We start from the raw sequence: 13,058 nt of genomic DNA on the forward strand, positions 1-13,058 counted from the left end.
AGAGAGTGTGTGTGTGCATGTATATATATGAGCATGTGTGTGTGTGTGTGTATGTGAAGTCCAGAAGACATGGGAAAGATGTGGGAAATGAATATGAATCTGAAAAGCTAAACGGGGTTGGACGCTGAACAGTATTGTGAGATGGGAGGAATTGCTGAAGGATTTTAGGTAGGGCGACATGTGCGTTATATTTTAGGATGGTTGCTCTGGACCTGGTGTGGTGGGTTATCTTGGAGAGGTCTGAGGTGAGTGCAGGGAGATTGGAACATAGAGACTAATAAAATAAACAATTTTCCCTTAAGACTTAGGCAAATATTATATCAGTAAAATTTTATAATATTTAATAATTTGTCCTGAGGTCCTGAGCATCTATTGGGGCTCTGATTAAGATGTATGGTTAGATTCAGGTTTTCTAAGATTGCCTGTCCCTAGGTCTCACCTCCTAAATGTCTGCTTCTCCTCAAGACAGCTTCTGAAGCCAAAAGCTTTATGGGTGACAGCTCTGGGAATGCATTTCAGCGTTATCATCTCGTGAGATCAGCACCCAAACATGAAGGCAAGTGCTACAGACTTGCCTCTAATGATGTAGATGGTTTTGCCATCAAATAAAGAATGTGTTCTGTCAAAGAACCAGGTTTCTTCCAACTCTAAAAGCCTATCCTTCTTCAGTTATTTCTATTTTGCTATAAACCATAAAACAAGTTAGCGTACGAATCCAGGGAACGAAGAAGCTCCAAGAGCTGTTTGAAATGTGCCATGGAGGGATTGGCATCCATGTTCTTAGAGCTACTTTAAGGGAAGTTTGTGGGATGATTGTCATCCTGTAAATACCCAGCTCAGTGCTGCCTGCTGCCTCCCCCTCATAGCAGATTTCCTGTCCTGCGTGACAGATCCGGTAGAACAGATAAAGTGCAACTTCACTATTTTGGGCCCCATTATAACATCACTGAAAATACAACATAAATTCAATTCTGTCTTCATAAACATATGGTCTATCTCCCGTATAATGTCATAGTGCATCTCTATTAAATCTTTCTGTGGTTGATATTCAAATGGAATTCTACTATAGTGTACTTTTATAGTTAATCTTTTGTGCTTCAAATTATTTAGAAATTTTTCACGTAAGTAAAAGCTGGTTCCAAAATATTCAATTGATGATTTATTCTTGGAGCCTATTGTTAGTTTATTTAGTGTTTGACTACACATTGTGAAAAGGTTAACATTATTTGTCCAAGGTTTTTGATATTTGATGCCTTAAAAATATACTTTTCAAAAAAGACATTTTATTTAATGAGGGGAAATATACTGTTCTTTGAATATCCTTGACAATGTTCCAGCTCATAAGAGTGTTGTAATGTGGAATGATGAATTCTCTGGACAATAGATTGAATATATATTTTATAGTGTACATATAGGTATAGATAGTCCATTTATTTAAAAAAAACATGTTCACGATTTTTAGTCATTCTTGAGAAAGTGTTGTGGAAATTAATTGGTAGTTTGACCTAGGTTTTTCCTATTCCAGAAACATATTTTTTAAACATTCACATTAAAAAATTGGTGAAGTTGGCCGGGTGCAGAAGCTCATGCCTGTAATTCCAGCACTGTGGGAGGCCGAGGCAGGCAGATCACTTGAAGTTAGGAGTTCCAGACCAGCCTGGCCAACATGATGAAACCCGGTATCTACTAAACATACAAAAATTGTCCAGGCATGGTAGCAGGTGCCTGTAATCCCAGCTTCTCAGAGGCTCAGGCAGGAGAATTGCCTGAACCTGGGAGGTGGAGGTTACAGTGAGCCAAGATCAAGCCACTGCATTCCAGCCTGGGCAACAGAATGACTCTGTCTCAAAAAATAAAAAATAAAAATGGGTGAAGTTGCTTCAATATTCCGTTGTCAGTTGTATAACAACAACATTTTTTATTTGTAAAAATCTTATAGGATAGGTAAATATTTATACTTTTAGAAAATTCCAAATGCATATCAATGATAGACTAGACAAGGAAAATGTGGCACATATACACCATGGAATACTATGCAGCCATAAAAAATGATGAGTTCATGTCCTTTGTAGGGACATGGATGAATCTGTAAACCATCATTCTCAGCAAAACGACACAAGAACAGAAAATCAAACACCACATGTTCTCACTCATAGGTGGGTGTTGAACAATCAGAACGCATGGACACAGGGAGGGGAACATCACACACAGGGGTCAGTTGGGAGGGTCTAGGGAAAGTTGGCCCAGAGTGTGGTTATGGGAATGTGTGGCTGAGATGAAAGGAAAGGTTGAGGTGTCAGATATTCAGACACAAGGATGCTGAGATCAACAGAAATAATACCAGAAGATGGGATAAGGAAGAATGGGAGCCAGGTGCTATAGGCATTGATGATCTCAGTGTCTTGACAGATGGGAGAGGGAGGAAAGATGCTGAAGGGAAGGGACAGCAGGGGGTCAAGGGGTTGGGGAGGGATAACATGGGGAGAAATGCCAGATGTGAGTGGGAGGGGGATGGAGGCAGCAAACCACCTTGCCATGTATGTACCTATGCAAAAATTCTGCATGATCTGCTCATGTACCCCAGAACCTAAAGTACAGTTAAAAAAAAAAAAAGAGGAAGCAAAAAAAATTAATTAATAACATTTAAGTATATGATCCTAACTGAATTATTTTTTTGCTCCATAGAAGCAGTTCAGACGATTCCTGCTTATTTCTAATTTCAGCCATAAATATCACTTAATTTGTGGTTAAAGTATTTTTCTTTAATGGAATTTTTCTCCCATAGCTTTAAGACAGCCTCTGGCTTACAATTTCTTTATTAATGTTATTTTCTTAAGGTCACATTACTCCCGGCCCTTTAGACATTTTTCATGATCTGTGACTCTTGTCTCATGGGCAGAAGCTGTGTCCTCTTTCCTTTCTCTTCACTGCTCTGTGCAGCTCTGACCCTTTAGTCAGTTTTTCAGAAACCTTAACAATTCTGCCTTTGGAGTAGAGCTGTGCACTGTGGAGGACAAGATAAAAATTGATGCAAGCCAATTGATTATTTAGCTCTACTACTGCAAACTCCACATTTGTTTCCTGTTACACCAAGAATAAAGTCCAGGTCTTTCCTAGGTCTTTTGAGACCTCCTGTCTCCTTCCCAGCTCTCCATTTCCATCTCTTCCCCTCCCTGCTTCCATTATGCCAGCCATATTGGTGCTCTTGTGGTTTCCCAAATATTGTGAGAATAATTTTTCTCTAATATTTATCAGCAAGATAAATTGCTGGGAGTTGAATTTCTGAGTTAGAAGATATGAAAATAACATGTTTTAATGGTTAATATAAAATTGCATATGAAGGTGCCAACCTACCTTCGAAGCAGCTGTTTATAAAGAATATAAAGAAAAATAAAGAGTACCTGTTTCCCAAACCTGTAATGATGCTCTTTCAAGCTTTTTGATCTTGGCCACGTATTGGCCATCTTTTTTTTAAATATTAGTAGGACCTAGCTTTCAGTGGATTCATTATTTTAAAAATTCTGTGCAGTTCCACCTTTGCCATCACGGTCCCAAGCCCTGCTCTCTAGAGGTGGTGCTGATTCTGGTGATTAATAGGCCCAGTGTGTGGTTATGGGAATGTGTGGCTGAGATGAAAGGAAAGGTTGGGGTGTCAGATGTTCAGACACAAGGATGCTAAGATCAACAGGAATAATACCAGAAGATGGGGTAAGGAAGAATGGGAGCCAGGTGCTATAGGAATTGATGATCTCAGTGTCTTGACAGATGGGAGAGGGAGGAAAGATGCTGAAGGGAAGCTCCTTGAGCAGCTGTCTATATGGGTGTATTAACCATGTTTTTTTTAAATTTTCTGAATTTTATGATTTCTTGAGACCTTTATGCCTTGCTAAACCTGGAGAGACTGTCCCTCCAGAGCTAGCAGATTTCCAAAGGTAGCAAACAACTTGCCTGGGTGTACACTTTTCACTTGCAAACCAACAAATCCAAAGCCCACATTCTAGTCACAGCAGCCAGCTCCTTCATCTAACTGTCTCACACACTAAGCCAATATTTCTTCTGCCCTGTATCATCCCAGGGCTAGGTGTCAGACAACTAAGCATCAACTCTACAGCTGAGAGCCTGCCAAAAGTATTCAGGTTGTGCAATCTTAACCTTGCTCACACTTGCCTACCCTGCTTTACTCATTCCTTCCTGCAGTACCACAGTATAGACCGGGGCCTGCTGTCCCCTTGCTACCTCCTTCACTCACCCAGGTGCTTCTGATGTGGCACTGGTAAGGGAGGGCATAGCATACCCCCACTTGTTGGGGACTGTGAGTAACAGATTTTCTAACTGTGAGTAATAGAACTTCTTTTAATGGCATTGACGTCTTTGTGTTGTTACTCAGTCACCTCTATGAATTAAATTCCAAGAACATTTAAAACAGTGCGAGACGATCAGAGAATTGGGCAGGAAAATTAAATATTAATAGTCTATCATGCAGCTATATTTTTACACAGAAACACACATTGACATTGAAAACTGATCTATGTAAAAGAGATTTAAAAAAAACCCAGGTTATTTAAAACAGTATGTACTTTGGTCCCAATTATAAAGAAAAACTTTCAATATACATAGTGTGAGACACAGAAACAAGTAGTGTAGCACAAAATACCCAAAGTGCTGAGAGCAGAATTTGGGATAACTTCTTTTTGTTTATTTGTATTTTAAAATTATTTTCTAAGTATGGTGAATTATTTTGTGTAATTCCAAGTCTTATTGTAATGTGATGCCATTGATGTATCTTCTACTCCTTTGGGCATTAGAACCTTGATTGTGATGGTGATGTAGGAGACATCAGTTCCAGACACACACATTAAACAGTGCCTTACGGGTGGGCCTTCAACGTATTTCCACAACCAACATAGTTGTATTTTGGAAATGGCTGAGTTTGTGCTCTAAAGTGAGAATAAGGTACATTTTATTGTATGAAAAATCTATAGTGTATTTAGATAACGATTTCCACTTCTTCCTCTCTGAAACCTGATTTAAACCGTTCTTTGTGAAGTCTATCCTCCTGAGTGTTTTTTCTCATGGATCACAGGATCCTGTTTTATGTGTCCCATGGCAGAATTTTTTTTCTGTTGCCTTTATTTTATCTAGTCCTAGAGTTTCTCAAGTATATATGCTCAGCATTTTCTCTAAGCACAGTCATTCTGGAGGCTTTTCTTTCTTCTGTGCGCTGCGCTCATAATGTCGAATGCCTTACATGGTAACCGCTGATTTTGCTTTTATCTGTCTGTTGAATCAAATAGTTGTCTACTTGTGTGTGTAGTCCTGCACGTGATCTCTCTGCCAGAGACTTACTCTCTATAATCAGTGCTCTGTATACCCAACTGAGGAATATTTTACATTCATTTTCATATGTATAGGATCACTCATACTTGGAGCCCGTGCTGAAAGAACTTTGACACTGCCCAGCGTCAATAAACCACTACGTGTGTCCCAGATAGCAGTACCTCAGTATTGTTTGCTGAATAGCCAGGAGGTTGTTACATACTCATTGTCATATGTATATGTGGCATACACATTTTAGATGGAGGTGTTGGGGGCATGTCTTTCTTTAATGTTTAGGAGAATTTTAGGTGGTTTTGTTCTATATGAGTACAAGAAATTCTAACTCAGTATACAAAAATGGATTTAATAAACTGGAATAATATTTGCAACACAAAGTTCAGAGAACCCAAATGCCTTCCTCTTATCACCATGTATACTCTTTAAAGCAGAAAAAAGTAAATAGTTACAATCTGAAAATCTGAAGTGACATTAAGTTATTTTCTAAAGGACCAAACCACTTGCTCCTTCACCCCATAGTGTTACTGAAGCATGACTCACCGTGGCTTTCGTGGTTATTAGTATTGCAATCTCTCTATGAAAGTAACAGTTCTAGTTGAATTATGACTTTTTGGGCTTAGGTTTATTCCACTGAGAATAGATTTGTTTTATATTCCTTAAATTGTTCTATAAAGACAATTTACATACTTTAAACTCCCTATAATTTCCATATATTTTAGCAGACTAAATATTTAAGGATATATATTTCTTGATTGTGAAACAGTTGCAGTGGTTTTAGATGCATGTGTTTTGTCTTACTTTCAAATCCAGATCCCATAGTGAGGATAATTTAGTTCGTTCCAATAAAATATTTTAAGTTCTTTTTATTGAAGCAGAAATTAGAATAATTATCATTATTTATAAATACTGCTTAACATAAAAAGAACTCCAAAGAAATTATGATTATTCTGTAAAATTGAAAGTAAAAAACACTTAAAAATGCATGAGTATAACATAAAATATTCCTCAGTAAAAATTGTGTGCATAAACAACTTGTATTTTGGAACAGAACTTGGAATATTCAGTTTGTCTAAATAAACCCCAAACCAGAAAATTTTAATGAAAGAAAATATCCTCTAAAGTAACAGTAAATATATTTCTTAAATATGTTTCTTTCCTTTATTAACAAATAGCTAATAAGGATCCATCCTGTTTTTAGTGCAATGCTTCTAGATTGCCATTTACCTATCCTAGTAAATCTACCAGACCTACAGTTGCCATGGTGGTAGGTACAATGTGAAAAACAATTCATGTGGCCCAACACCCAGGTTATGTTATAGGTTATTATACTGACTATGAGTAGTGTTTCTCAGTAGGATTACTGTTGGTATTTTGAGAGAGAATATCATTGTTATGTGGGATTTTAACATTGCACTACATTAAACAACGCTGGCCTTTTAATCACTTCACAATGATTGGTACATCCAAAATGGCCCCTGGAAAATATTGTGTGAGTAATACATCCCCTACCTGAAATCCACTGATATAGAATAGGGACCAGCAACATTTTTCTGTAGAGGTGAATAATAAATACTACATATGTGTGGGCTATACAGTCTCTGTCTTGGTTACTCAACTTGGCTATTGTGGTGAAAAAGCAACTCGCATATAGATAACATGAGAAAGAATAGCTGTGTTCCAATACAGACTTTATTTACAAAAGCACGTGCTGCGCAGATTTGCACTGTAGGCTGTAGTTTGCCAGTCCCTTCATAAGTACCACAAGTCTACCAATCTGAACACAAAGAATGCTATTTGGTAGTATTATGAAAATTAGGGGATTTGGGCTGCAAATAATATGAAATCATATCTGTTGTTTCTAAAGATAGAGTGGTTTCAGTCTTGGCTAATTTAATGTGTGATTCTCATAAGAGACCTAAGTGCTTTCCATCCTCTACTCTGTTATTCTCAGTTGTTGTCATTATCTCCCTTCATAGTCACAGATAGATGCAACAGTGTCATGCCTCGTTACAGCAGAGCACAGGGGAGAAGGACATGTCCATATATTCCAGGAAAACCTTTCCCAGAAGTCTCCAGCTGAGCTGCTATCAGATCTTGTTTGGCTGCATCTCCAAACCTGAACTAAGAAATGGAAAAAGGAAACGATCCCACATATTTTACATAGGATAATTACGATTCTCTTCCTTAGCCTGCAGAGACAGATTCAGCCTTAACCCATACCTGTAGATGAACAATATTTGAATGAGCTGTGATTACATGGGTAAGAAAGAACAGGAGGCTTTGAGAGGTGAGTGAAGAAAGATGTCTGTGAGATGCAGTGTTTTCCACGTTAACTAAATTGCACTAAAACATAATTCTGTCTTAGATGGTATTTGAGTCTATTTGTTTCCCTCTGTTTCCCAACTAGTCAAAGGGAATGTTTCATTCTCCCTATCTTTGGTCAGAGGACAGGGAGGAGTGTAGACCAACATTCCACCCACTGATGACAGGTCATCTGTCTCTATTACTGAAGAAACATTGCAGAGCCTATGCTCTCCTGCTGAGAGGTCAGTAAAACCAGTTTATGAATGACAGATAGTGTTTGAACTTGGTTAACAAACATCACTTAGCAGTCCTTAAGGAACCTCTCAAACATGCCCCTGCTAATCATACATAGTTAGTATAGACTCTGGTTTATATTATAAGACTTGAAAATAATCTGCTGAAAAGCATTTTCACTGAAATGGTATAATTATTTCAGTGCTAAAGCAAATACAGAAGACCCATGGATTCTTTTAAGCACATAAAGTTGCTGCCCTATAATTTTAGATGAAGCAGGTGATTTGTCAAGAGAATAATTTGTCGGCTGGGAGGTACAGATATAACTAGAATCTGGTTTTCCCACTTTGTTTTGCTGTGTTTCCTGAATTACATCATGGCATTCCTGCAGCAAAATGCCTGCAAGAGACCTTATGCTTATCAGTAGGGATGGCTCTGACTCAAGTCCTGATTTTTTTTCCTGGAGCTGTTCCCAAATATTGAGCTCTTTAAGCTGTCAGTATTGGGGTTGAACAAATACCTTTAGATACAGCTCTATTTATTGTAGTGACTTTTGGAGACCGATACTCTACTATTTTGTGGATAGGTTTGTTCAGGAGACCTTGTTTTGCATCTCCCTCATATAATTCATTCAGTTTGGAAGGGGCTGCTCCTTTAATGCCAATCATTTACTTATATGTTTATTCAAAAATATCAAATTTGCTGTTCCATCCTCAAGTATCTCAATATTCTAGTGTGAAAGAAAATGAGCTGAACAATTAAAATAGAGTGAGATGTATGGCACAGTCGAGGGAAGTGTGGTGTCCTCTAAGATCAGGTGTGGCGCTGAACAGGTCAAGAAGTGACTCCTGAGTTGAGTCTCAAAACATAATCAAAAGTAAGTCAAGTAAAGAAAATAAGGATAAAACTGGCCTATGGAAGGAATGACACAAGAAAAGTATTCAAGGAATGGGAGAATATGGAATGTTTGGAGAACAGCTAGCAGTTCACTAGGTCTGGAGTTCACAAAGACTTAAGATGCACAATTGGCAAACACTGAGTAATGGGACTGTACTGGGGGACAGTTAATATAATTAGAACTTTATTCTTAGGCAGTGGGAGTCATCAGAGGCCATTCAACGGGACAGTGACATTATGTCATTCATGTTTGTGAAAACCATTATGGCTGTGGGATAAAGAATGGATTAGAGAGGGTAAGACTGAAGGCAACAAGGCCAATCAAGAGTCTGTTTCAATAATCTAATAAAGAAATGCCAAAAGCCTTGATTAAGGCAGCGGTGGTGGAGAGAGAAAGAAGAGATGGTTGTGAAACAGGTGCTGATAGAATTTATTAGACTTGAACTTTTTATTGTAGGAGGTAAGAGAAAGGAAAAGAATTAAAAATGACTCCTGCATTTCTGACAGAGCTTCTTACATGATAGTTCTATTCATTGACACAGGACTATAGGAGTTGGGCCAATGTTGTAGAAAGATGAGTTCTCTTTTAAGCCTGTTCATTTTGAAGTGCTTGGAATCCTAGTAAATCATTGTGCATAGGAGGCTGGAACCCAGGAAGGAGCTCTGAGCTAAAGAAGTAGATGTGGGAGTTTTCAGCATAAAGTAAGACACTGACATGAATGAGACCACACAAGCACTAGAGCAGAGAGAGATGAGATACAGTGATGGGGTTCAAAGCAGAAACATGAAGGACATGGGTCTAGAAGAGGGTACAAAGAAGACTAAGAATAAGATGTTGAGAGGGTACAAGAAGACCAGGAAAGTGTGGTATTCTTGAAACAAAAGAAACAACAGTATTCCCAAATATTTCTGTGTTATCAAATAAGATAAGATTTTAAAAGAGGCTCCTGGGTAATTTGAGATAGTATACTTATTGATTTTTTTATTTAGATAAGGATTGTGTGATCATTATATAAGTAGAATATTTACATATATATATATATAATGTATATGGTGAAAAAAATATATATAATTTTTTATAATTTAAGAATCACCCTAAACCCACTGCCCAGCATAACTACTGTTAAAATTTTGATGTATATCTTTCCAGACTTTTTTCTATATGCAAATATATTCTTTATATCCAGATATATGTCTATATATAACAAAATGAGTTCATACTATAAAAATATCGGATGCTGCATGAATTTGCTTGTCATTCTTGCCCGAGACCATGATAATCTTCTCCACATCTTTCTAATTTTAGTATATAAGCTGGGAAATCACATGATGTCCATTGAATTAAGTAACTAGAAGATCATTTATAATTTTACAAGGCTAATTTCAGTAGAATGGCAAGGGCAGAAGCCAGATTGTTGTGGGACGGGGAATGAGTAGGTAGTGAGGAAGCGGAACAGGCATTATAGACTATCCTTTCAAGAAGCTAGGCTGTGAAGGAGAAGGGAAGTATAGAATGTCAAGTGAGGAATAGGATGGTGAAGGATCTTTTTAAAAAAAAAAACAATTTGTATTTTAGTTTTTTAATTAGACAGTACTTTCCACTGCCTGGGAAGAGCCAGAAAAGGGGGGAAATTGAGGATACAGAGGAGTACAAATGATGAAGTGAGGCCTCAGTCAGGAGGCAGGGAGTGATGGTATACAGGAAAGAAGACCCAAGCCCCATATTTTAGTGAGGCAATTGGGAAGGAGTTAAGGCTATAAACAGATGGTGATACATTTGTAGATGTGTCATCTGAGGGGATTCTGGTCATCTATGGCTGATGTATGAATGTATTGAGCTATTTGATGGTTTTTGAACTTGTAGGAAACAAAGACCTTCCAAACTGGATTAGATCCATTATCTGTTCACTTTTATCTTGAGAGTAGTATCAAGAGATGCATGTTAGAAAGGTCTAGTCTTCTCTGACAAACTGAAAGGTCAGAAGTGGTCCCTAATCACTTCAGCTACCTTAAATAATACATTAGGGATTTATTATCCACATATTTCTGTGAAGTTTCTTGAAGCTATGTATTTTCTTAGTCTGTTCTGCCCCCACCCAAGACTTATCACTCGTGAAATAACATATTGAACACCTTTCAGGAAGTTCAGTTGTATCTTGGAAGAAACACAGATTTGGAACAAACTTTGGTTGAATTCCACTAACCTTGGAAAAGCAAGCTTTAGTTCTCTTATGTGCTAAATTGGGGTACCATCACTATTGACCTGACAGCAGTGTGAAGATAGTATAATGTAACATAGGTCAAGTGCCTGAATAGTAACTGCTTAGACAGCGTGTGTTCGTGCCTTCCTCCATGACTGTCTTGTACACATGTTCTCACTCTCAGTCATTGACCAAGGACTCCAGCACACCGGGATTTGATAACAGCAACATGAAACTACTAATAATTATAATAAACTTTGGCCAATGACCTGTAGTGTTCATTGAAATCTTTGCTGTTGGGCAATGAAAGTATCATGAAATTAATGGAAAGGATTACACTATCTTGAAATGTAAAAAATTAACAGGGCCTCATTTGCATTTCCTAAAACCATGGTAGATTCATTATTTATATTTATAAAAGCATATTATCTGAGGTATTTATTGGCTCACAAATACAAATCTAAATGCCTCCAATGACCAGAAGGAAAGCTTGGTTATTGTTTCTTTATACATGTGATTTTCTGTATCCATAAGCTTAATAAAATGATTTACTAAGGAGAATATATGCTGAACACAACTTGTGCTGAAATATCAATCCTCACTGTAAAAGACTTCTAAACAAATATACTTGCTGTAATGTGTTATGACCTTTCAAGTCTCATAATTCAGTTGAAAGGGGCAAGGCTAACACAATGCAGGAGAATTATTTCCCATTTACTGTAGCTGCCACTGGATGCAAAGCAGTACCTGTTTACATTAGATCCAGTGAATCAGCCAGTCTGTGACATAGGAAACTGCATGAGGCAGGTCTATTAGGCTTAAATAATTTCCCTATGAGTTTCTGCTACTTAATTCCTTTATAACTCATCAGCACATGTGTGCATTTAGCCTCAACTTTTAAAATAATATATAATAATTCACTAGAGCTTGCTTTAAAAATACAAGTCCTTGGATACTAATTAAGTATTTTTATAACTACTTAACTGTTGAAAATAGATCTTAAATATCTGCATGTCTTTCTTTATATCATGATTACTTTGTCTTCTTGACTCTCCATCCTAGAGTTACTTGGATGCCTTTTCATAGTCTTGGTTCATTTGTTTCCTGCATTTTTTCTGGTAGCAATTCAAAAGATCATTGATTATTTTCCCATTACTCTGTTGCACAAACTACTTACTATGGCTCTATTAAGACATTCAAAATTTGCAGCTGCCATTGGTTACCTCTGTACTGCCTGATCTAAATGCCAAGTTAAAATGAAATGATTTAATGGTCCCAGAGATGCCCATCCCAGCAGAGCTCACTCTCTGAGGGCTCCCCTCTTGGTGAATGGTTCCTGCTTTTATAATCTGATGAGTCAGAACAAAGCTCATCTCACCAATCAGCATTAAGCAAGTCTAATTCACCTTAATGTTTCCCACATCACCTAACTGGAGCTTGCCCAGAGTAGGTAGTATATAGGCATTGAATAAATGATGGATGGATAACTGAATGAAGGAAGAGACAGAAAACTTTATATTTAATGATGTGTTATGGGATTACACTTCTTTGCTAGAATATCAAAGGCTTTCAAAAAATAATTGAGAAGCAATAGACTCGCATTAAAAGTAAAATTTATCTATATAAATTACTTAAAAACACCTTAATTAAATTTGAATTTCTAATGTATTCGGGACATAAGTCCTCATTAAAAGTTTTTTTTTTTCTTTTTAAAATTGGTTGTCTAACTTTTAAGTAAAGATGTCTTAATACTAAAATTACTTTTAAAAATTAACTCTTGTACGACTTGGTTATAATTTGAGAGTTTTCAAAGCCTTGTCAAATGGGATTCAAATTATATTGTGGTAACTATTGTGGGAAATTTGGGTTGGATCAAATAGATTAGTTTTAGTATAACTCAAAAGACTCTCATAACAAAATAAAAGCTACATTTTAAAAAAAGAATATTGAAGGCATTCTGAGGGAGAAAACTTACTTTTTCCCCAGGTCTGTAGCAGCTAAAGTGGTGAACTCAGTAAAAAAAAAAAAAAAAATCTTTCTGCATAAGAACATTTGTATTATATTTTAACTAGTGTGTGTGTGTGTGTG

At 37.1% G+C, this 13,058-nt stretch overlaps 1 protein-coding gene and 1 non-coding gene across 4 annotated transcripts in view; one reads left to right on the plus strand and one right to left on the minus strand.

Moving 5' to 3' along the window:
• The window catches only part of CTNNA2 (catenin alpha 2), a 1,152,426-nt gene that overhangs the window by 132,091 nt on the left and 1,007,277 nt on the right, over positions 1 to 13,058 (plus strand). The gene's annotated exons all lie outside the window — the stretch shown is intronic.
• Positions 9,994 to 10,095, minus strand: LOC135275656 (U6 spliceosomal RNA). Its single transcript, XR_010343260.1, has one exon. It is a non-coding gene; the product is annotated as a U6 spliceosomal RNA (small nuclear RNA).

This window comes from Aotus nancymaae, unplaced genomic scaffold (assembly GCF_030222135.1).
Source record: "Aotus nancymaae isolate 86718 unplaced genomic scaffold, 86718_ANA_hifiasm-v0.15.2.pri h1tg000017l, whole genome shotgun sequence".
Classification (NCBI taxonomy): domain Eukaryota; kingdom Metazoa; phylum Chordata; class Mammalia; order Primates; family Aotidae; genus Aotus; species Aotus nancymaae.